Source organism: Orcinus orca, chromosome 17, assembly GCF_937001465.1.
Source record: "Orcinus orca chromosome 17, mOrcOrc1.1, whole genome shotgun sequence".
NCBI classification, from domain to species: domain Eukaryota; kingdom Metazoa; phylum Chordata; class Mammalia; order Artiodactyla; family Delphinidae; genus Orcinus; species Orcinus orca.
The window spans coordinates 27,193,772-27,220,632 of record NC_064575.1 but is presented as its reverse complement, the minus strand read 5'-3'; the positions used below and the strand labels follow the sequence as shown (position 1 = coordinate 27,220,632).

The window sequence follows — 26,861 nt, the reverse complement described above, 5'->3', positions numbered from 1 at the left end:
GGGAAGAGATTAAAGGGATCCAAAAATGAATTTATAAAACCAAGTCATACCCTAAAATTCATCATATGCTGAAATCTAAAGCTGGTACTCAAAACAATCCTATAAGATAAGGTAAAACCTGGCAAATGCTGCAAGATATACAAACTAAAGTTGTAATTTCAGAAAAAAAAGTGATCATATCCAAATGAGAAGAAGACCAATGACAACTTTTTGAAGCAGATGATATATGAATTAATCGTTAAAGGATATTATTAAGAATTCACTGGGCATACAGTTAGTTTCTCAGCATTCACAGAAAGATAGTTGTTTTTTTAAATACTTTAACTCATATACACATACTTGAATAATTTTTTCATTAAACGAGTTGGTATAAAATTGCTTTGACTTATAATTAGAAAAAGGAAAAAGAAAAACTGAACTGAAATAAACTAATGTTTTTAAGCAACTCTTCTGGACAAAATAAATGAAAAGAAAAGTCTGAATTTATTCTTGAGAAAACCATCCCCAATTCAGAAAGATACAACATATCCATCAGGGCAGTGACAATTCTTCAACAGATCTTAAGCATCATAAACACTATTTTGTGAAAAATCTTTTGATTTTTTTTTTTTTTTTTTTTGCCATGGGGCAATCACCAAGTATATTTGGTGATACCTCTACCATTCATAAAAACAAATATCACAATTAGAATTAAATTCAATTCTTAAGCCTCAAACTACTCCCTGAAATAAGCCAAATGTAGTTTTTCAAAAGTAAAGACTTTTAGGGAATGTGTGCAATGAAGGAAAAAATATAACCCCGACCTGAAAAAATACTCATTGTTAAAATTTTGATGTATTTTCTTTGTCATTTCTTTCTAGTACTTGGGAAAAAAATGTAAATTAAAAAAAAAAAGTCATCATAATTTACATCCAAGTGCCATTACTTATTACTGCAATACCCATTTTATCATGTTGTTAAATAATCTTACTGGATATAACAAATAGTTACATAGTAATAAAGCTATACCATAATCTTCATTCTCTTAATGAATATTAAATTTGATTCCAATTTTGTTAGATCACAAAAAAATCTATAATATAAGATGGAAAAAATATATTTTTAAGTTATTTAATTATCAGTACTCAGCTACTTTCTGGAAAGGTTGAGCACGTCTCCTCTCCCAGCAGCAGTGGCTCTTTCAGGTTACTCAAAGTAGTTTTGATGCCTGCCAGTTCTTCCCTAAGTATTCAAAGTATTTTCTGACTCAATAGGTTGAAAAGGAGGAATGGGCAGATCATAAGTTAAATGAGAGGGATAATCTGATCTCTGAAATGAAGTAAGTGAAGTTTGTTTAAGAGCTTAGCTAGACAGGCAAATAATGAAACAGCCTAATTCCCTTGTACTCAGGGAAAATGAATTAATGTTTGGAGCTTCCAGGTATATCATGAAAGTCATTATTATTTTAAAATGTAGTAAACGTTATTCTGATTTCATTTGTTAAATGCACACTTTATTAAATCCACATATTATATTTTAAAATATTGGTGAATAGTATGTGTTCAATGTTTATTAAAAAATTAATGGTTGATAATATAGAAATTAAAAAACACTACATATTAAAACATTTGATAAGATAGATAGCCCTTCTATCTTAGTATTGCAATTGAGTTGCTACAATTATGAATGATATTCAGAAGAAAAAGTGAAATTTCCTAGTTATACAGTTTTTGAAAACATATTAATTATATTCACATCATATTATTTTTTACACCTTTTTAAAACTATGTGCCTCAGAAACCAAGTAAAATATTGTGACAGTAGCATGATATAAGAAACTAGAAACCCATTTTTCATTTTCCTTTTTATCTATAAATCTATGTGTAAAAATATTTAAAAATATAAAATAGTTTTCTTTAATAAGGACTCACTAATAATAAAGGTGATATGATAAATTTCATAGAAATTGATTAATATGAGATATTTTTGGAAGAAACATGTTTTAAAATGACAATATGATGTAGAAAGGTTTAAAAAATGAGGCAAATTCATTCAATAGCTCAAGGCAGAACATAAAAATTTAATAAAATTGTGTAAGCAATTGAAAAAATTACTATATAAATAAAAATGGCATTAATTTTGTAAAGCAAACTATGTTAGCTAAAATATCTTCATAGCAGTGAGTAGATCTGAAAAGAATCATTAGCTACTGAGAAATAAGTATTTTTCATCTAGAGATTGAGATCAAGTAGTTGACTGGTGAGAAAAAAATAAATATATAAGTATAGATAATGTAACAATTATAGTTATAAAAAGTTAATGATTTTTTATTGGTTATTATAACTATAAAATTGGAAAGCAATGAATATTGGTAAGGCAGCATTTCAAACTTAGTTAAGAATTTGGGATATTAATCAACTTTTGTGTTAAACTGAGTTAAAATTATTTTGGAAAATGCAAATTAGTAAATTTTGTAAACAGAGTAATGATAAGTGTTAAACCATCTATTGAGAGACATTTAATGAGTTGCTGCAGATACAACCATTATTGGGCAGAGGGTTACAGTCTTTAAGAGACCATCACCTAGGTTTGTGAGAGATCAGACACATCCATATGGAAATCATGGCCAATATGATAGAACATGGTTGGGCAGGGCCAAGCATCAAGGATAAATTAGGGAATATATCAGTGTAACTCCTTTCTTTGCTCATGCATGAGTCATCTGGACTGCTGTAATAAATTACCATAGGCTGGGTGGCTGAAACAGCAGACATTTGTTTCTCACAGTTCTGAAGGCTGGGAGTCCAAGATCAAGGTGCCAACCGATTCATTTCCTGGTAACACCTCTCTTCCTGGCTTTCAGACATCACCTTCTCACTGTGTCCTCACATGGTGGAGAGAGCACTCTGGCCTGTCTTCCTCTTCTTATAAGACAGTGATACCACCATGAGAGCCCTACCCTCACAACCTTATCTAAACCTAATTACTTCCCAAAGGCCCTTCTTCCAAATAACATCACACTGGAGGTTAAGGCTTCAGTGTATGAATTTTGAGGGGACATAATTTAGTCCATAGAAGCTCACGTCACCCAAAGTTAAGAACCCACTTGTGTTTGGAGTTTTCAGCAATTGGAACAAGCTTCCTCTGAGCCACTACAAATGTTGTGACTGATATTATATCTATTCTATCAGGGATCATGTAAACATTGTCTATTTATCCAATAACTACATTCAGTGTGAAAGATTCCAGTGAATTTTTTACAAATAAGAAAAATTTGCTAACAACTTTAAAACCAAAAGATTCAAAGAGATAAAACTATATGATGGTATAACTCAAAAGTATGCATTTATAAGTCCTTAGGTACACTTATATTCTCTAGAATATGAACAAATTGATATAATTCTATGAAATTTACTGCATATGATATTCTATGCAAAATAGAGCCTTTAATCACACAAATTGTCCAAGATAATGACTGTAATTATGCTTCCAGGATGACTTTCTACTGGTCAACATGACCTAGGCAGAAGATTGTTTTGAGTTATATAGGGAGGTCAAATCAATAATAATTAGACTCTTTCGACTTGACTGGGGGAAATGGGTCAATCAGGGTTAGTACCCACTTGTGATATAAGGGTCTTGGGAAATGGAAAAATTAAGAAACAAGCTCCCTCTGAACCACTGGAGATGTTGTGATTGGCGCTACATCTATATTATCAGGGATCATACAACAAGGACAGACACAGCCCTATGACACTGACTGCTATTTGAACCATTAGTTGGCAGAGAGCCATGGATCACGAGGCACTAGTACCTTGGTTTGTGAGTAGTCAACCACATCCAAGTAGAGACCAAGACCTATTTGAAAAGATCCCTCAGTGGGCTGGGACCACGCAGTCAAAATAAAGTATGGAACAAGTTTTCAGTGTCATTTCATTATTTGTCACATAACACTTTTTTTTTTTTTTTTTTTGCTGTATGCGGGCCTCTCACTGCTGTGGCCTCTCCCGTTGCAGAGCACAGGCTCCGGACGCGCAGGCTCAACGGCCATGGCTCACGGGCCCAGCTGCTCCGTGGCATGTGGGATCTTCCCGGACCGGGGCACAAACCCATGTCCCCTGCATCGGCAGGCGGACTCTCAACCACTGTGCCACCAGGGAAGCCCCCCTTCTTCTTTTGTAATGCCTGTTATAAACATTGCTAAACAGGTTCCATTTAGGAGATTTTGTATTTTAAAACATGGTCTATAAATTATTAAAACTATCTCAAAAGCAGTTCTAAAACACTTACTTTATATTTACCAAGCACAGGGCACTTATTATATACCTGCTGTTGGTTTAAGTGCTTATTAAAATATTCATTCACATACAGTAGTAAGGAGAGGGTTCTACCTTTTCCTCTAATTTCCTCTGGGATCTAGAGTATTTCCAGAGAAGTGTTCCAAGTTACTTAAAGAAGACACAGATCACTGCAGTGCCCAAGGGTTCTATAATGAGAAGCCTCTTCACCACCAAAACTATTCACATTATGCTGAAACAGGAATAACCACAAACTGCTAAGACTCAGTCTGTGATTTATATTAAAAATTATATTAAGAATGACACATAGGTAACACAGTATCTTGAGAATGCCCAGAGATTATTCTGATAATTTTTTTCCCAGAATTTATAAGATCCATCTATTTACTAACTCCAACTAGATTTTCCCTGAAATAATATAAAAGAATAGAAAGCATACAACTTTGTATTTCCTTCTTCTGTGACTCACAAAATAGTAAATGGTATGGTGTAGTTCACTTAATCAAGTATAATAAAGAAAATATGGAGATTCGAAGTAAAAGCATCATAATATTCATTTCTAATTGATGTACGATATGAGGCCAGCAATGGAGAAATAGTAAGAGAATTATTCTTGTGTATTCATTGAAATAAAACTCTGCTTTATCCCCCGTATGCCTCCACTGAACAAAGCATCCTTCTCCATTTTAAAACTCTTAGGTCACTTAAAGCTAAATTGCAGGAGGTAAACATTGTCATGCCCATAGGAGAAATTCACTCACTCCTACTTAACAGGTCCATTCCACTCTTGTCCTCTTTGTTCAAACGTCAGTCATGACTGTTCCCTCAGGAGTTAAATTCAGACCACTAAGTGATTTCATGTAGGCTACTAAATTGCCTGCAGAGATGAACAATTTTCAATCATTATCCATGTGGCTTTGGAAGACTGGCCCTAGAGTGAAAGGTCTTAAATCACACAACCAATCCCCTGAAATTTCTGTACTCTCCTAAAATATAAATAAATTCCCTACAATAAGTGCAACGGTGAATTTCCCTTCACAAACTTTAATGTTTGGGGTTGTATTAAGTAGCAATAAAAATGATATAGTGAAAATGCCTACTGTATGTCTAGATCAGATAAAATTCTTGTTTACAAATTCCTTAAACTCCACAGCTATGAAGGCAGATGCAGTGTTATTCATGATAGCATCTAGCAACCCACGTATTGAAAAAGCTAATTCAGAACATAATTTCTCCTTGGTGGAATAAATCCCAGCCCTGTTGATATAATTTTCTATGATGACAATCAAGACTTCCCAATTCTCCCCTCCCCTTAGCTATCTAAGGCAGAATCTCCACAAAACATTAGAAAATCCCAAGTGATGTAGAAATTAAAAATTATGGATTCCCTTTTCTGAATAAAAGCTATAGGATTATTATTAATGATCACCCATTCATACGCTTAGTAAAAGTTAACATTTGTTAAGACCTTACTCCTGAAATAATAGGTAAGAAGAGGGTTGACTCTAGGTAAGACATAACTATGCCACTTAAGTGTCTTAATTCTCTAGATGTTTGCAGTCTCCACATTCAATAAGGAAGAACAAATATGACTCCATATTAGATCTGTTTTCTTTTTTCTTTTCTTTTTTTTTTTTTGTGTGGTATGTGGGCCTCTAACTGTTGTGGCCTCTCCTGTTGCGGAGCACAGGCTCCGGACGTGCAGGCTTAGTGGCCATGGCTCACGGGCCCAGCCGCTCTGCGGCATCGGCAGGCGGACTCTCAACCAATGCACCACCAGGGAAGCCCTAGATCTGTTTTTTTTTTTTTTTTTTTTACTTTAACCTTTGCATTCTATTTGTTTCGCTACAAGTTAATCACTAAACTGCTGTTACCTATAACTTAAAGCATATATACTGGCTCATCTCTGGGAACCTCGCCTTCCATGCCTGAACTTTAAGCTAAAATACCTTTGTTCAGTTCACAAAAAACATTCTGACCAGACCCACCATGAAAGGCTGCAGGAAATAAGAAATTAACATCCTTTAAGCCTGGCTGAAACCAGGAAATATTTGCAGCAACTATCACCTTTATTACTTTACTGCTTCACCTCCTCAATCTTTGTTCTATAAAAGAAACTAGCATCCAAACCTGGGTAAGATGGTTCTTTGGGACACTAGTCCACCATCTTCTCAGTCTGCTGGCTTTCTGAATAAAGTCGCTATTACTCCCCAACAACTTGTCTCTCGATTTATTGACCTGTTGTGCAGCAAGCAGTACAAGCTTGGACTTGGTAACACATATAGAGTAGCTTTTAATATTGGCATAACTAGTATAACTTGTCAGACTTGAGGAGGAAACCTACCTTTTAAAGAATGCTGTCACTAGAGTTACACACACAATGATTCCAGTCTCAGCTCTGCCTCCTTTTAGGTGAGTAACTTTGAGCAGTTATTTAACCTCTGATATTCATTTCTTACCCGAAATTTAGGAATAACAATAGCAATTACTGATACGACTCCTAAGAGACTTAAAAGAGATGCAGTAAAGCACTAAATACAGTATTTGGCACACAGGAATTCATTAAAAAATGTTCGCTGAGTTATTATTCAGAATACATGGATAGGTTAGAAAGTTATTCCCTAGATTATTTTTCTTCAGTGAAAATTACATTTATCCATTTTCAGATACATAGAGTTGACCCAAGGATAATTTACATCTCCCCTTTGACTGCTTCCAGATTCTCAGGCAATGTTCTGGTAATCTGATAACTTCTCTGAGGCTGGATTTGGACTCTGATTTCTAGTGCTTTATACCAGATGTTTCCCGGAGTGCTTTTACAGGGAATTCTAGAGACACAGAGTGACACAGATTCAAATAATATTATATCTGAGATCATTGCAACTTTAAAGTCAGCACGCTGTTCTCAAAAGGGGTTCTTGTGAATCAACATACTGGAGAGGTTTTAATTAACATGTGACTCATCACAGCCTTGGTTGAGTCTGTGTATTCATGAGCAGTTGTGATTCTACAGGTATCTTGCCTTTGGCAATATGACCTAGCCCTTGAGTATCATTGTCAAGGGCTGATGCTATAGAAGTTCTAGTGTTTTGGTCTGTACATAAAATTTCCGAAATAACCTTCATGTTTTATACATCTTCTCTTTGAGTTCTTGATTTTGCAAGCAACGTCTGCAATAGCCTACAGAGGGACCACAAGAATTATGTGGATCTAAGCTTCATCTGGAGTGTACATTTCATGTACTCAGGTAATAGTGTTGGTTAGGGCTCTTTTTGAACATTTATATTAGAAATTTCTTCTATAAATTTGAGATGCTGCTGCAAATAATGATATAATTTCTGCTAGAAATAATGAGATAGTCTGTGGGGGTAAAATTCTGGGAAAGTCAGATTTCAGAGATTGGCCAATTGTATGCAGACTACTGTAGGTATTCAGAAATATGCTGCATTGGGCTTCTATTAGCTTCCAAGGTGATGAAACAGATAGAAATTAATATTCATATGGTAAGTTGCACACACACATACATGCACACTGATAGAAATGGTTTATAATTTACAAATGTCTGTACTAAGCCAACATGACAAGGTGCAGGCAGAACAGCTCTGTGTGTCTCACACATATGAAACCTGGATCGCAGCTAAAGGGAACACCACCCTGGATAGGGAAACAATTTGCAGTGAGATATCCTCCTGGGGACTGGACACCCAGGGAGGCTTACACCTGAGAAGTGGAGAATGGTGTAGAGTCTCCTGCTTTATACAGTCTTTGTCCTGCAGTTAAGGTATTCTAGCTTTTCTTGACGTTAAAGAGACTCTTAACCTTGGGTTGACATGAAAGTTTGGTTCAATAGAGTTGTCACTGAAGAGTTTCAAAACAAACTTCATATATGAATTTTTCTCAGAACATATTATTATTTAAAATATTTCAAACTATAATCCTAGAAGAATTCATGCAGGTCCAAATGTAAGCAACAAAATACCTTCTTCAGGTTATGGTTTCAATTAAGATATTTAATTTTCTGGTCAATGAATTATATAAAATTTTGCAAATAGGCATAAAATGGTTGTACATTTGACCTTATAGACAACTTAGGGGAAAATGTGTAGGATCAAAGTGAACTACTTATGGCCTATATCTATCCTTTCACACGTCTCTTATTTTCTTACTAAGTTAAATGCAGGAATGAAATATATTATCCATTACATGTGTATATACATATATAGACACACCTATATATAATATACATTTTAACTCTGTGATATAATTTAGCTCAGGGTTTTGAATACCACAGATGCTTAACTCTCACTGAGTTCATTTAAATTTGTAAATGAAAAATTTTAAAAAATGAATGAATGATTGAAATAGTGTCTAAAATTCTTTTTAGTTCTTATTGATGTTGTTAGTTTGAATTAAATATATACTTCTACATCAACACTACCACTCCAACTCCCCAACCAGACAAATAGCAATTAGATTATTATTTTTAACCTTTGAGATAATTTTATAAGACAATATTCGTTGGTAAATTCATTGCCTTCAATGATTGTATGATGAATTGTGTTGAGAGTCAAAATTCCTGACAGAAGCAGTAAGAGATTCCATTGGAGGAGAAAAATCTTTCTGACAGGTTAACATTTGTAAAAGGCTGTGTCATATCTCATTGGCAAGAGCTATGTTTTTTTCCCAGTTGTGTCAACTGAAATTTTTCCATGTATATGTGTGTGTGTGTGTATACACACACACACACACACACACATATACATACTATATATTCCATATATATAATTTTCAACTGAAAATTTATTCCATATATACATATCCTATACATGCAAAGAATGATTACTGTCCTTCTTGGCATGTGCAAACCATCTAAATCAAATAGAAGAGTCTATATAAGTTAAATACACATGTAAACTAAATAGATTGAAATACACAATCTGGCAGGGATTATCATATTTCTGGAGGAAAAAAGCACAATTTTGAGAATCTGATATATGTAAGAAATACTTTTGACTACTATTTTTAATGGTATGCTTTTAAACATCTTCACAATTTTTGTGAACAGCATTGAAAGGAATATGTACTCAATACTGAATTAAGGGACATGCAATTCCATACTGGAAATGGATCTCATTATTTTAAAATGGTGTAAAAACACATTCCTCACTATGAAAACATTTTAACACCCACAATACACAATAGATTCAAACAGGAAATAAGAGCTATTAAGAAAATTGGATGGGGAGTAGTTCCCTCCATGATATTAAAAAAAAGCCTGTATTTTACTAAAGTATATTTAGAAATAATAGCTATCCCTTTGTAGCTATTGTTTAGTTGATAGCTGTGTAGTTTATTTGGTAAAATAAACTTGAATGTCACTTAGGGTCATAAACACAGTCAGTAAGGTCCTCAACTTTTCAAAGATTTATACAGAAAAACATAGATATTGTAATATATAAGTAGATTTTATAGTCTTGAGAGTCCAGAAGGCAAAATGATTTTTAAAAGAGTGCTGATACTTTCTTACCTATTGCATATTTAGTGGGCATTATCTGTAGTGTTATCTGATTATCTCTGAGTTTCCATAAAACACTTTACATATAACAGCCACTTCTAGAGGACCACCTGTTAGAACTCCAAGGGCTCTCCAGAGGACTTCCTCATCTGTAATAATGCTAGCATCTGCGAAACCCTGTGTCTTTTCTGGGGTAGCCCACGTTGTGTGCAAGCCACGCACAACACAAAGACTGCTTAGAATTTCGGTGAAGGCTCATAATGTCCATTCTTAGAGTAAGATAAAACTGATGTCCATTGTTAAACTTTAAAAACACTTGGAGATCAAACAAAATCTGACATTAAGAAGGTCTTACCACATTATTAGCTCTTCTGACTCTTCAGTGATAGTAAATTCCCAAGTATACTATTATTTAGAGGAAGCAGCATTGTACTTCCTTACTTTGTAAAGCTAAAGTAGGTCAGGACACCTAGGTGGGTGTCACACATTGGTGTTTCTTATCTTCAGAGAAGGAGTTTATATTAGATACATTTTCATTAATATTAATTTCCTTCCATATTTTATATTTCATGAGGTAATTGATTTATATCTATTATAGTTATTATCAGCAAGAAAGTTAATTTAGAATATATGCATCATTTAAAAAAACTAAACCAGTGAAACCTTATCTAAATGTAACAAGATATTACATTTCCTGATACCAAACCTCAAAGAAGGATGTTCAAGAAATGGCTCAAAATCATGAGTTTGTGCACTGTGGAGTACAAACCTCAGTGAGAATCAGCAGCCACAACCCCCATGGACACCATCATTTCTTAAATAGTGTCTTCTGGCTGGTAAGTTTCTTCACTAAGGCATTAATGTAAGGACTGACAGTCAATGGACAACTAATCCTTATTACCTGTCAATACAGTTAAAAAAGTAATACTTCAACAATATCCGGGCTTACATATGTTTCGCTTTTGTACACACAGTATACAGAGAAGAGGCACAATCTAAGTTGGGTGTGTAAGTCATAAGTTATAACCTCTAAGCAAGGAAATGAGACAAACCAACAAAAAACCAACAATAACAACAACAAAAAAACCCAGAAGAATAGCTTTTCGTTGTCTGAAAATTAAGAAGAGAAAAAGAAAAGAAAGAGTAACCAAGGGGAAAAACAAAACAAACAAACAAAACCAGGAGAACTATCAAGGTTTTAGCTAGACTTCATCCTGTCAGTTCTGTGTTGGGTTATTAACAGTTGCCCTTCAGTGGGCATTTGTCAGAGACTGTCCTAGATAGTTCATAAGTTGTCACTAAATCAAAAAAAAAAAAAAAACAGCAAGCAAGCAGTGTTACTCACGTTGCAGAGATCAAACAAATGATGCACACAGAGGCTAACTTGTCTGAAGTGACACAACTACAAAGCAGTGGAGTTCAGATTCAGACCAAAGTGGGCCTCATTCCAGTCCATCATGCTATTATACCTCATTCAGTATCACAATTCATTTCAAAATTTCAATATTGGAGGATTTGACAAAGAAGCAGAGCAACTCAAAAACATGCAATTCCTTCTCATTCTGAGAAGATCTTCTCCTTTGAAGAACCCTATTGAAGTACTAGCATCAATCCTAGTGAACCAGAGTGGACACATCAACCCTAGATGTGTCCATCCAGGCAGATAACCCCCCAATTCTTTAAACTGTAGCATATAATGCATTGTGTTGTTTTTAGAAATGTCTCTTTCTCCAACCAGATACCTTTTATAGTATTATATATATATATATATATATATATATATAAAATCAACATGCTATGTATATATTTTTTCTAAAGGTATTTTGGCAAGCAAATGTGTAAGCAGAACAATATTTGGGGAATCCAAAATTTATTTATTTATTTACAAACTATAGTCACATTCATGTTCATCTAACATGTTTATGTATATCCTTCTTATAATTAATTCTTAAATTTTATAAAATATGTCTGAGTTTAAAAGATTTGTTTGAACTCCTTTATTATTAGAATTTTTACAATGCATCATCAGCCTGGTACAATAGAAATAGTGGTAGCTTAAGAATCATAATCTAAGGCAGTGGTCCCCAACCTTTCTGGCATCAGGGACCAGTTTTGTGGAAGACAATTTTTCCAAGGACGGGGGCAGGGATGGTTTTGGGATGATTCAAATGCATTGGTTTATTATGGTCTCTGTGCAGTCAAACCTCTCTGCTAATGATAATCTGTACTTCCAGCCACTCCCCAGTGCTAACATCACTGATTCAGCTCCACCTAAGATCATCCAGCATTAGGGTCCCATAAAGAGTGTGCAACCTAGATCCCTTGCATGCACAGCTCAAGTAGGGTTCACGCTCCTATGAGAATCTAATGCCACCGCTGAACTGACAGAGGTGGAGCTCAGGTGGTAATGAAAGCGATGGGGAGTGGCTGTAAATACAGATGAAGCTTTGCTTGCTTCCCCGCTGCTCACCTCCTGCTGTGAGGTTTGGTTCCTAACGGGCCACAGACTGGTACCGGTCCGTGGTCTCGGGGTTGGGGACCCCTGATCTAAGGCAAAATGCTTAACTTCGCATTCTTGATTTCCTCTGAGTAAAATGGGTTATACATTTTATAAGATAAAACTCAATCACAAGGCAAACTTTGAAAAATTCAGTTTTAAAAAAATATTACAGATAATTTGTGCAGTACTTAGCAAATAGTACTCATTTAATAAATGTTAATGATCAGCATATCTGTCACACTACAGTTCCTTTCGAGATTTTTATTTAGCTTATGTTTATATTTATATAGTAATTTGAAGCTCACGAAATGCTTAATTACTATTATCTCATTGATTTTTATAACCTTGTGAAGTAGATGGGACTTGTATCACTGGTGCTGTTTACACAGAAACCAACTAAAGCTCAAATATCCAGTGATATTGATCATGCAGCTACAGAGCTGAGTACTGGGGACCAGTTAACACCTAATTTAGCAGCATTTATATTATATAACACTCTTTCTGTTTGCGATGTATTTTAGTATAAACCACTGGATTAACTCATTCATTGTAACTTTAGTGACCGTCAAAAGTAATACTTGGAAAAGTGTTTACCTTGTTCACAAATTAGAGGATCTTACTTTCTTTTCAAGGTGTGCAAACCTGAACATTAAATTGTATGAGAATTCTATTCTGAGGGATAATAATCTTTAAAAAAAAATAGTGTTTCTGAAGTTCTGTAAGACCTTTTCCATGTGCCTAACATGACTTCCTTTAATTTTTTCTCTGAATCATTTCCCTTTATAATGATAGAGACAAGAGCACATTGACTCTAATGCATCAAGTTTAGTATTTATTTACATTCTTCAACACAGTCTTGGAAATGTCAGTCATTAATCTACTGCCAGGTATCAACTAGTGAAATATGTCCTTGATTTCCCTCCTTCAGAAAGGGTTAACTTTGTATACAAGGCCTTCCAGAGCAAAAATTTAAAATTCTCTTTTAGCTAATTGTGAAATATACTGTTATAAGGACCTAATAATTACTGTGTGAAATATAAACCCAAGCAAATAGCTTGTAATTGTCTATGCCAATGTCCAAAGTCATTGGCTAAAGCTCACCTCTGTGAATACAGGGTAAGACCTCTGTGTCAAACCTGTGCCCTGCCATTGGAGGGAAATATAAACCTTTGTTAGCTGTAAAGTCACTCAGGCTTATCTCCTGTGTCACAGAGCAGGAAAGGAGCAAAGAAAAACCCTATGTGCTTAATGAGACTTGACAATCCATCCTTAATGGCAAATTAATATACTTTGTACTTAGATGGACCTTTTTATTTCCTCCTAATTGCAAGATACTAACCAGATGCCACAGCCTGCATTTTAGACTGGAAAACTATTAGTTTATCCCACCCAGCCACAATCTCTGCATATTGCTTTACTAAGAATGACACATTTGAAGAATTCATAATTAGATTTTAGTATCTGATAATTAAATAATTAATTAAAATAAAATGGGTCACATATGGACCAATAATGCCTGTCTCATCAACCAAGAATTATTAGTTTAATTCTGTGCACCTGAAGTTAATAAGAATCAATCAAAACAGAATCTCTAACTCAAACAATTATGTTTCTAGATCTGATGGATAAATAGGCTTTGGGGATAGTATCCTAGTAATTCTAGAACATTTTTGTTTTTCTTTAAGAAAAGGAGATGGGGCAGGGAAAGTGCAGAGTAGAAATAGTGGAGGACAATACAAACTCCACTATCATTAATTTACCATGTCGATGGGAAAAAAGAAAAAACAGTTCTATCGTATGTTCTAGACACATTTGTCAAAGTATAGTGGTTTCTAGATAAACACCAACTAGATGACAGCTTTTCTCTGATTACATAAGTCTATACAGTTTTTGGTTAAACTGAGCTCTGCCTTATGACAGGTTTCAGATGTGGAAACTTATATTGCCTTTGCTACCTTCAGAAGAGAGCAAAATATCAGGTATCATGAAAGTTTAAAGAACAGATTGATTTAGGCTGAAAGGATGCAATCTAAAAATGATATTTCAACCAGGTACATTTTTATTTTTATTCCATCTCAACTAAGCTATTTAAAGGTCACAAATAGTACGTGTATCTTATGAATGTAGATTTATTTTTTTATCTGCTGAATAATTTAAACCATATTTTTGGACAAAATACAAAGTAATTGGAAATTAGTCTACTGCAACCTAATCTATTATTTGACTAAAATTTCAAAACCATTTTTAATCCTAATGGGATTTAGAAAAAACTACTTAACTTCCTTGTCATAAGAAAAATCATTGTTTCATTTAGCATAAATAAATATATTTCCAAATCTGAAAAAATCTAATAACCTAATACTTCATAAAATATTTTGATTACCAGTGCTTTAGCAAATGATAATTTGAATTATAAAGTTTGTAATAATTAATGACAAAGATAAAACTTAGAAAAATCCAATTTTCTATGAATTAAATTACAGACCTGGAGGCAAAAACAGAATACTAAAATCATAGAATCTGGAATCAAATGACCTTGGTTCAAATGGCAGCACAATTTCCCAGCAGTTGCATGTCTTTGAGAAAGATATGTAACTTACTTCACCTTTGTTTACTCTATTTGTAAATTTAGGATAATGATGTCACTTTTCTCAGAAACCCAGAAAGAAGATGAAGGCAATTATTACAATGCCTGGGTACATAGTAAACACTTAAAATATTACTTACAGCATGGTGATCTAGTTGGAACAGAGTTGGTCATAAAGCAAAAAAAACAATGATGCATAAAAACAAATCAGGAGTTGCAGAGAATAGTATCATTCTAATGTCATGGTCAATTTAATCAATGTTAACTTTGTCACTGCTACCATTTAAATAGTAATTATGAAGTTCTGTACCACAATATGCTAACAAATATAAAGAAGATACACAAAATAGAAAAACAAGCTTAAACACATAATGATAATTACACGAGTAAAAATTAGAAAATAAACAAAAATAGTCACCATATATTCAGTGATTCTATGCACAATATACTACTGCCAACATTTTTATGAACTTTATCTTTTTAACCTTACCACCTAACAACTATTGTTAAAATTTTAATAAATTTCCCTTACGGCTATTTATTTATTCTATTTTGGGATTACCTTTTGAAAAATATTTCTAATCTCATGCAATTTTAGATTATTTTCATTTAATATTAAATCATCCAAAAATCTCCACATTATTCTATATATTTTTTAATTTTAGTTATTTCTTTTCATGAAATGTTTTTTAACTGATAAAAATCATACAATTTACTGTTAGTATATGACAAGTAAAACAACGCAGGAAAAAAATTATAGATAAAAATTAATCTTTTCTTTCAATATTAACACATCTCTCCTCTCTCTCCATTAAAATATGAATTGTTTAATGTGTATTTGCCCATCTTGTTTGAAGCATATATAAACATAGACAAAAAAATGTATATAGGAATATATCAAATTTTTAGGCACAAAAGCATTATGAAAGAGGGAAATGTTTCTGGAATTGCGGAGCCCGGATGAAACTCTATTTTAGAACCAAGAAGATTAAAAGGTATTGAATCAGAATCCAGTGCAGGCTGATGGTAAATGGGAATCCTAGGATGCTGAAAAGATGGAGGCAGATGTACTGTTCATGGATAGGCAGCATCTGACTCTCCTTTCTTCCCTCAGATGGGAATGAAGTGCTGTTGATACTGAATTTGACTCCAAAGACAGGTGAGTCAATATACAGCATAACAGAAATCGACAATTTAAAATTTTTCCCAATTAGTTATTTATACGTTCAGTATAAAAGAGTAGGAGTGCGGGAGTGGCAATAATTGAGCCTCTCCAGTCTCCCAGCTCATGACCTTGGGGCCAAGGGAATAAGTGCTAAAGTACACTGGTTCACTTCTTCTCTGTACTGATTGTTTTTGACTAATTAAATCTGAAACAGTATAGCTTTACTTGGTGTGTATACATGTGTGCATGTGTCTGTTTGTCTATGTATATGCTATAACTTACCTAACACACTTGAGTATCATATCATACACGTTATTTGCAACTTGCTTATGTTACTTAACAATACAATATGGACATCCTTTCAAGTCAGTATATATAAAGTTACTTATTCTTTTTAAATCTTGCATAATATTTTCTACAACAGATTAAATATATTTTGTTTAACCAGTCCCTTATACCATTACCATGCAAACACTTTATTTTTGTCATTGCAATAAATAATTTAAAAATATTCGATGCAGGGCTTCCCTGGTGGCGCAGTGGTTGAGTCCGCCTGCCGATGCAGGGGACACGGGTTCGTGCCCCGGTCTGGGAAGATCCCACATGCCGCGGAGCGGCTAGGCCCGTGAGCCATGACCCCTGAGGCTTCGTGTCCGGAGCCTGTGCTCCGCAACTGGAGAGGCCACAACAGTGAGAGGCCCGCATACCGCAAAAACATTCGATGCATGTATGATTAATATATTGGCATTTTTGTTTATGTAGAAAAATTATCAAACGTGATTACTGGGTAAAATTATATACTTTTTAAAATTTTAATTAGATATGGTGATCTTAACTCCAAAATTATTATTCATAGCAACTCACAGTTCCACCGGAAACATGTAAGGGTACCAATTTTTCCATTGCCACAAAAGCATTCAATATTATTAAAAGTTTAGTTTTTGCCAATCTGATGGGTGAAATAGATAGCTCATTGTTATTTCCTTTTACATTTCTCTATTAATGATTTTTAACATTTCATATATTTATTATCCATATGCTTTTCCTCCCTTTGAATTTCCTTTTAACATAATTTGTCTATTTTTTTAAACTACATTAGTTGTATTTTTCTTATCAATTTTTAGGTGCTCTTTGCACAAGAACCATAGTAATTCTTTATTTTACTTAAGTATCTCCCAGTATTCTCTTTGTATCTTGATTCTATGGTGACTTTCATCAGCAAGGCATTTTTATTCTTATGAAATTAGGTATATTAATATTTTCCTTTAAATCATTTTCATATCTTGATTAATATACTTTCTTATATCTGTTTAATACTTGAATAATTAATATTCACTTTTGAATCTTTACAATCTTCTGGATATTTTTGGTTTGTTTTCATTATTTTTATAGGTTTAAAGGTAGAATTGAGTTTTTTTATAGATGGATGGCCCAATATATCAATGTTATTTATCAACTATACTACCATTTCTTCCATTGGAAACAAATGAGGCCTCTTAATACATTAAATTCTCACAGTAATCAAAAATTTCTCTGGAATTTCTTTCTAGTTAATAATATTTTATCTATTGCTATGCCAACATTCTGATATCAAAATGGATGGGTCAAAAAATTCTTTAATGTTTTTCCTTTTCAAATTTTTCTCTCCAATTCATTCTTCACAATATACTGTACATTATTTTTCCAGCTTTTTAAAAGATTGGGTCTTTTATATACATGTATCAAATCATCATACTGTACACCTTAAAAGGACTTACACAAGGTTATATGTCAATTAAATCTCGATAAAGCTGAGAAAAAATCAACACTAGACATCTTTTCTTAAATAATTTTTTAAAATTTTATTTATTTAATTTTGGCTGTGTTGGGTCTTGCTGGGTGCGGGCTTTCTCTAGTTATGGTGAGCAGGGGCTACTCTTTGTTGAGGTGTGCCATCTTCTCATTGTGGTGGCTTCTCTTCTTGCAGAGCGCGGGCTCTAGGCACACGGGCTTCAGTAGTTGTGGCGCTCGGGCTCACTAGTCGTGGCTCGCGGGCTCTAGAGCACAGGCTTCAGTAGTTGTGGTGCACGGGCTTAGTTGCTCCGTGGCATGTGGGATCTTCCCAGATCAGAGCTCGAACCCATGTCCTCTGCATTGGCAGGCAGATTCTTAACCACTGTGCCACCAGGGAAGTCCTAGACATCATTTTTAAAGGTGAGAGCTTGAAGTTTTTCCCTCAATGATTGGGAAAAATCCAAGTATGTTCCCCATGACTACTTCTATTCAGCATGACACTGGAGGTACCAAATGATTACATTTTAAAAAAATGGGTCTTTGATGGAATCTGAATTTAATATACAGATTAAATTTTTAGAAAAGACATTTTGATATTAAGTCTTCCCATACAGCAATATTTTCAGCCATTTTTTAGATAATTTTATTATATTCAGTGAAATTTAAAAGTTTTAGTGAATAAATTAACTCCCATATATAGTATTCGATATATATTTTTTTAACTCATGATAAGTTCATGTTTGTTTAAAAGCACATGGGAACTAAGAAAACTAAAAACACACAAGAATAAAAATAACCCCCAAAGGATATAATTAATTCTGTCATATTTCTTTCCAATTTATTTCTTATTTCAGTTTTTTAAAAATAAAATTTTGGTATTCTATTTTTAGACTTTTCTGTCATGGGAATTTAATAATTACTGGAATTTTAGAGTTGCTTATTTTTCCCTATTACTAATCATAAGTAAGTCTACATCTTTGTGCACTTTAATTTTTAACTTTGTTATGGATTCCTAGAATAAAAATAAATTGATCAAGGGATGTACCTGATTTTTCTGTATCTTCATCTGATTTTCCCCCCTAAGAACAGCCAATTATTCCAACACCATTCACTGAACAATAATTTGGTTAGCCAATGGTTGCAATACATTTCTTATACACATGAGGATTATGCTAATTATTGTATGTACAGATGTGTATTGTATGAATATATAAAGTGCTACTCTTACTACGTTTCTTTTAAATAGTGTATAGAAATGTAACTATATACTTTTAGATAAGAACTTTGGAATAATTTGTCACTTCCCAAATTGTTTAAGAATTTGGTATTTCATTGGATTGCTATACAAACTATAAATTAATTTGAAAAAAATCTATATCTTTACAATAGTCAATCTTGCCTCCTAGAAACATGGCTGGTATATATTAATTTACTTAAGGCTTCTTTTAAAATCCTTGAGTAAAGTTCTAATTTTTAAATTACAGATCAATAGGTCCCAGTCCTGGAAGTACAAAAGAACCACGTAAGGAGTTTCTAAAAAGATGACAGCTGGGCTCCATCCCCAAAGATCTTGATTTTATGAGACTGAGACAGAAAGATAGAAATGCAGACTTAAAAATAGACATAGATCAATAGATTAATATACTCTAACTTTCTTGAACACATGTTTATTATAATGTGTTCTTTTTGGTTTATATAATTGGTTTTCATTTTGTCTGCGGGAAATCATCATTCTGAAATATGTTATTATGTTTATGTCTTATTGCATTGACCATGGACGTAACAGAATAATATTAAATAGGAAGTATTTTGATGACTTGAATTGTAATATCACAAAGTTTCACAGTTTTATAAAGAATTACGTTGGCAAATCAATTGTGTGTGAATGTGTATATAAGACATGATTCATTATTTCTAACATTCTAAAAAATCTATGAAGAAAGTTAAATTGGATGTGTAAATGACATTTGAAGGGTAACAGTATGTATTTTTTAAATGTTATTTGAGTTTGAAGAGCAAAAGAAACACATAAATTTATATAACTGCATCATTTTAAGGAGTCTTAGAAAATAGTATATTAAAATTGGAATGTTGGCCTAGAACTTATCTCCTTGTGAACTGCAGTGTTTTGTAAAAACAGTAACATTTCCTACACACACACAGAGTAAATTCGATGAGTACAATGAACATTCCATATGTAAACAGCATTGCAGATGATGACTTATATGTTACATTCAAGGTTATTAACATGAACCTCAGTATTAAAAGAAACTATCCAATCAAGTTTGACAGCCAGAATTGAAGATTATTGTTTAATATCATCTTGTCATTCCCAATAATTATAATATATGTGAGGGAGGTTGCATATTCTCAACTTAGTCCTGTCAACAACATTAATTATTTGACAGAACTAATTATTTTGAGAATAAAATTCTGCTCAACGGGGGTAGAAATTACACTTCGACATGCAAACCTAGCTCCCAGGCTATGCTGCCAGAACACCCAGACCACATTTAATTTCCATTAGTAATGCCAGTCATTATTTTAATATGATTGCACAGTGTTGTAAAATGTCCTTTTTTTATGAAAAGCAATTAATTTTCATTTAGTAACATTTTGGTTGCCAAGTATTTAGAAGTGACTCCTCAGAATGCAGTTTTCCTACAAATACCTGTATTAACCCCCAAATCAGTATTAGAATGGAGATAAGGACAAGCAGAATAAAACATAAAGACCTGGATTTTAATTGCCATCATTAATACCACATTAATTTTGAACACTCCCATTCATGCCAGGACATCAGTAACAAAAAGAACTTTTCTAATTCTAGAGCTACAGGATAAGATGTTAAATAGCAGCACTTAAAAATAGTTCATTAAAAAAAAACTATATATATATAGGAATGAAATAAGCATGTGTAATGTTTTTTCATCAGATTTGATTGCATTCTGATTGTAGATGTTATAAGTTATTCAGCTTTGATTATCAGTAAAGTTTACCAGATGTCATGAAGTAAAAGGCCAGAACAAGTTTGCAAAATAAACACTGCAGCTCTAAAAGACACAGAAAAGCAACGATTTGCAACATTTTGAAGATTGTTTTTTTTTAAATCATTGTATTTCAGTTTTATAGTTAGTACTACATACATGATGTTAAATTATACTTCAGATTATCCTGGTTGTAAAAGAAAATAAATTATTTACAAATCATCTTATCTATAAACTCTCAAAAAAGAGAATAGGTTTTTGCTCAAGAAATGCCAATGAGTTTAATGATCCCTCAATTAAGTGCAAGGTTAGACCTTTTCCCTAGAAATGTGAGGAAGCACCATGATTTTTTCTTGATTGGCTTTGCCTTGTCTGGGAGTTCCCTAAATCACACCGTAGGAGGATAAGGCACAACAAGTCTCCACTGTCTGTGTTCAATGCTTAAAATACACCACTGCTTTACTGGTTAAAAGGAGGTAATACGGGTAAACAAACTTTAAATAAAAATAATTGTCCATTGACAGATGAATGGATAAAGAAGATGTGGTATATATATATATATATACCCAGTGGGATATTACTCAACCATAAAAAAGAATGAAATAATACCATTTGCAGCAACATGGATGGACTTAGAGATTATCATACTAAGTGAAGTAAGTCAGACAAAGAAAGACAAATATAGTATATCACTTATATGTGGAATCTAAAGAAAGGATACGAATAAACTTATTTACAAAACAGAAATAGACTCTGACAGAAAACAAACTTATGGTTACCCAATGGGAGGGAGGAGAGAGATAAATTAGGAGTTTGGGGTTAACAAATACACACTGCTATATGTAAAATAAATAACCAACAAGGACTTACTGTATAGCACAGGGAACTCTACTCAATATCTTGTAATAACCTATAATAGAAGAGAATGTAAAAAAATAATATATATATATATACATATATATATATATATATCTGAATCACTTTACACCTGAAACACAACATTCTAAATCAACTATATTTTAATAAAAATTAAAAAAATAATTGTCAGATCTTATTAATGATTTTCAATGTCTCTCATTTTGAGTCTTTTTTTTTCAGCTTGTAAAATGGACAAATAAAAATTGTATATATTTAACGTGTGCAACTTGATGTTTTAATATATGCATACATTATGAAATGATCTTACTTATGTATGGAATCTTAAATAGTCAAACTTACAAAAACAGAGAGTAGAAGGGTGGTTGTCAGCGCTGGAGGGAGGGGCAAATGGAGAGATGTTAGTCAAATAGTCAAAGTTTCACCTCTGCAAGATGAGTAAGCTCTAGAAATCCAAAGAACAGGTGGTGCCAGTTAACACCACAGTGTGTATACTTGAAATTTGCTAAGGGAGTAGGTAAGTATCCTTATGAAGGTGGGATATTGGTGGTGGTGAATGTTAACTCTGTGAGGTGATGGATATGTCAAGCTAATGCTTGATTGTGGTGATAATTTGTTTCTTTAAGATTTGCCAAGAAACCTCACAATTCACTAATTTAATATTTACTCCTATTTTCCCCAAACCGGTATTTTATTGATAACAAGGAAGAACTTCAGCTTGAAAAAGCAATTTAAAGAATTCATTATAAGCTCCTCTACCACAATATAAGCTACTGAAGAAAGCTGGTTGCATATTCTCAATATTGTATTTCTTCCTTTTACTCACAAGGCTGTTCCCATAGTAAATATTTAATAAAGTTTGCCTAATGAAACATGTATTAAGGCAGCATAAAAAGATAAACTATCAGCAAAAATCTTTTATACCCTGAATTAACAGGTGTTCATCAATCATCATTAGGTGAAAGGAAATAAAAAAGCTATGAATATAATTTTAATGCTGGATATTATTTGGACTTGTTCTTATGGAATTATAGAAAGTCTTTCCTATTGTCTTAGGAAATACAACATTTCAACTTAGCATGTTGAAAAGTATGTAAGAATTACCCTGTTTCTCCTAAAGGAATATATTACAAAAAGGCAGTTTCATTTAGATGTGAATAAGAACAAAATATATAGAGTTCTATGGAAGCTTTGATGATTAAACTTAAATACATATCAATTCCAGCATCTCCTATTTCCCTCACTAGAGGTTAAAAGTACTATTAATGGGCATCTTCAATACTAGGAAGGTTAGAAGTACATCTTGCTACCAGACACTGAGTGCTTTATTCGAGGTGTCATGTTAACAAGCCCTAAGAGGGATATATTAGTCATTGCGATGAGGCTTTTTAGTAAAAATAAGTAATTAATGGAATTATGAATAATGGTTATTATTCAATTCAATCACAGAAAATGACACTGAATATAAAAAGAAGGATTTGATACTGTTCAATAAAGTAGTTAGAATTTTGAAGAGCTAATCATATAATGGAAATAATATCCTAGGGTGATGATACTCAGTCTACAACATGCAAACTCAAGAGAGCTTATTCATTTGGAGCATGAAACTTTTATGAATTTCTAATTTTTAAACCTGGGTATTATACTAGCTTCTACAGGACACATGATAAGCATGCGGCTCTCAGTGATTAATAATTACAACAGAGTTATGTTGGCTTCTAGCAAATAGGAATGAGATGATTTCTTTACTGCTCAAAAATAAAAGCAGGCTTCCCTGGTGGCGCAGTGGTTGAGAATCCACCTGCCGATGCAGGGAACGCACGTTCGTGCCCCGGTCCGGGAAGATCCCACATGTCACGGAGCGGCTGGGCCCGTGAGCCATGGCCGCTGAGCCTGCGCGTCCGGAGCCTGTGCTCTGCAACGCGAGAGGCCACAACAGTGAGAGGCCCGCGTACCACCCACAAAAAATAATAAATAAATAAAAGCAAACTTAAAAATCATTCATTTCTTCTTCTGAAATTCATTTCTTCTTATGATATAGATGAAATAAAATATTGTTAATAACCTACACAATGCTATACCTATATATACAATCTTAAGAGTTTAGCATATCATGAAAGGGTAGAAAGTTAACTTTCTTACCCAAAGCTCATTCTTTCCATTCTACACATATGTGCAAATCAGGAAGCAGCAGTTAAATAGGTGAATTGATTTTGAGTCATCTAATAAACTACAGTTACTAGCAGGTGTAGTCACCATGTTATGAAAGGTATAAACCCATACTTTGCTCCCTGTTTTGTAGATCTGAGTCAGTAGATTGATTCAGGCCTTACAAGAGGCCCTGTAGGTTCCCTCTCTCTTGTTCTGTCTCCATGTAGACATTTGAGTGGTGATCACATAGACACGTTTCTATACCATGTTGTAGTACTTACTGGTTCTCTATCTACTACCAGATGGTAGTAGGATCCCAAGATCTGGATGGAGGTTTTAATGGGTAGTAAGAAGCCCCTTACTAGATCGTGAGCCTAAGCGGTGTCATGACCCAGTTTTTCCAGAGTTTGAATTAGAATGTTAAGTGCTCCAGCAGCTATTAAGGTACATTTTGGTTCTTATCAGTTATTCTTCATGTGTTTAGCCTCAGTGAGAATTCCAGTAAGAATGAGAGGAAGATTTCTGTTGTTTTTCTTTTTCTTTTTTTTTTTTTTGGATTTGGGGGCCATAATACCATGGAAAAAATATCAAAATTGCCCTAACATTATACTGATTACTTATAATAAACACAAAAACATGGGAGAAGGGTGAAGATAACACTGCAATTACATTACTTTGAATCTGATTGACCGTAGTTTGACGTGTTCTTGGGAAGTTAAAAGTCAGGGCTGGAAATACACACACACACACACACACACACACACACACACACACACACACACACACATACACTTAGATACGTATGTAGATATATTTAGATATATATTCCCAGGTTACATATAAGAATATCATTGCATCTTTTTCATGAATATAGATAAGCTAAAGTTTGCTTCACTAAGAGGGTTCATTCTGAGAATGATAGTTATGTCTCAAAATTATTTGAGTATATACTCAGTAGTTAAATTTGCTTAGTTACTAAAGGCACGGTTACGAGTTGATTGTTACCACAGAAGGAAATATCTAAACAACACTGGAAAGGACAATATCATGTCAACCCTGTCAAACTGCCCTTTGAGGGAATCTACAGCATTCCAAACATACTCGTCTAATCCAAAACTGAACACTTGGTGATAGTACTAACTAGCTTGCAAACTTTGGAACGTGACTATCTTTGATATTCCATGTATAACCAGTCCTTTCACTACCTTGCTTGTTCACGTGGAAAAGAGACTGGGGTCTAAATGGCCCATAACACCATGACTAAACCTAAAATAACAAAATAAAATGAATAATAAATTCAATATGGTTTTTATTTCTGCTTCTATTAATAGTCTCACTAACTGAAATCATTTATTGTACCATAAAGAGCAACTTTTCCAGTAGATGGTATTCAATAAATGTGTACCTACATGTGTCAGGCACAGTGCTTCCACTTATACTTAAATGTCACCAAGCCATATTAAATATTTTATAAATAAGCAGATGGAAACTCAGAGAAGTTCATAATTATTCAAAAGCATACAGCTAGAGAGTGTTGAATCAGTGTGTCTATCCTCAAAAAATCTATTATCTTTGCACTACAAAATAGTAAATAGTAACCAGTAACTGGTAATTCAATGGTTTCCTCATTCCTGCTCCTTCTGAAGAGATGCCTTATACATTTACTTCTATTCATACTGTGAAAAAGAGCCAAAGAGCACAGATAGAAGAGAAAACATAAAACTGTTTAATTTTAAGGCTGTAAAAAGTAAGAAAAGTGAGTACCTAAAGTTTTCAGAATGAAGATAAGTGGAAATGAAAGATCAATAAGATAGTCAGAACAATTTCCAAATACCATACAACTTATATAAATAAATTAGTTACCTGTTCCTAAAAGCTTCCATATTCCAGGTAAATATGTAAAACTATGAAACTGCATGCTTTTATATCGTTATGTTTCTTTAAAATATCATCTATTGATGGATATTTTTAAAATATCAAAGAATAATGTGTACTAAAAACAGAAAATACAAAATTTAAATAAACAGAGCTTTAAATAAGCCATCACAAATTCAAAATGACACTTTTAAATCGATGTCTCAAAATATTTTACATCTCTCTGACACTGTTCCAGTTATCCTGGAAAGAGGGAGAATCCATGTACCACTTTAGGCACATCTAAACGCATATAAAGTATCCACCATTTGCTTATTTGCAGGTCACTTTTTTTTTAATAGAAATTTGTTCCCCAAGGAAGAGCTAAAGTGAAGATCTTAGTCTTTACTGTGTATATCAAAGATGAATGTATGTTGTGTCTGTTCTAAGTAGGTCCTCTGGTGTGGAAAATATATAATAATGGGACCCTTCTCAGAGTTTATAATCTATTAAAGGGCAAATACAACCATAAATACAAATATAACTATAACACAAGAAACTGTTATGTGTAATGCCTTGTTAAAGATGTATTCATTCATTTGTATAATGTGTACCCATTTGTATTATGGGTAATCATAGTAGGGAAAAACACAATCTTCTATGGTATCCAGTACACTTAATGAAGCTTGAGGCATTTGAATGGTTAGTTAAAGAGAAAGGTTTTCAACAGATTAAAAAAAAACATGAACAGCTTCATAGAATATTCAATTTGATGAATGTACTACATACATATAAAGAAGCAGTTTGTAGATATGCTGAAAAGACAAATTAAGGTCAGATTGTGGAGATTTTGAATGCTAAGCAAAGGAGTTTGAATGTAATTTAGAGAGCAAGGAGGATTTACCGAAGTATTTGTTAGCTTTTGGAGCAGAGTTATAATACAATATCTAAATATTTGCAAAAATATTTTGTAAGCAAATCTCTTTTAAAAGCTCTGCTTGGGCTTCCCTGGTGGCACAGTGGTTTGGAATCCGCCTGCCAATGCAGGAGACACAGGTTCAAGCACTAGTCTGGAAAGATGTCACATGCCGCGGAGCAACAGAGCCCGTTTACCACAACTACTGAGCCTGTGCACCTAGAGCCCGTGCTCCGCAACAAGAGAAGCCACCGCAGTGA

The 26,861-nt window shown here is 33.6% G+C and overlaps 1 protein-coding gene and 1 long non-coding RNA gene across 6 annotated transcripts in view; one reads left to right on the top strand and one right to left on the bottom strand.

The window, feature by feature from the left end:
* Positions 1 to 26,861, top strand: part of LOC125961784 (uncharacterized) — a 387,293-nt gene that overhangs the window by 28,392 nt on the left and 332,040 nt on the right. The window lies entirely within an intron of this gene.
* The window catches only part of RALYL (RALY RNA binding protein like), an 834,129-nt gene that overhangs the window by 522,917 nt on the left and 284,351 nt on the right, over positions 1 to 26,861 (bottom strand). Inside the window, exon 1 of one of the 5 annotated variants that reach the window (XM_049700754.1) lies at positions 21,675 to 21,705. The exons of the other annotated variants lie outside the window; for them this stretch is intronic. The gene's annotated coding sequence lies outside the window, so the exon portion shown is untranslated. Of the gene's footprint in view, positions 1 to 21,674; positions 21,706 to 26,861 lie in introns of those variants that run through there. 5 annotated transcript variants of the gene reach the window in all.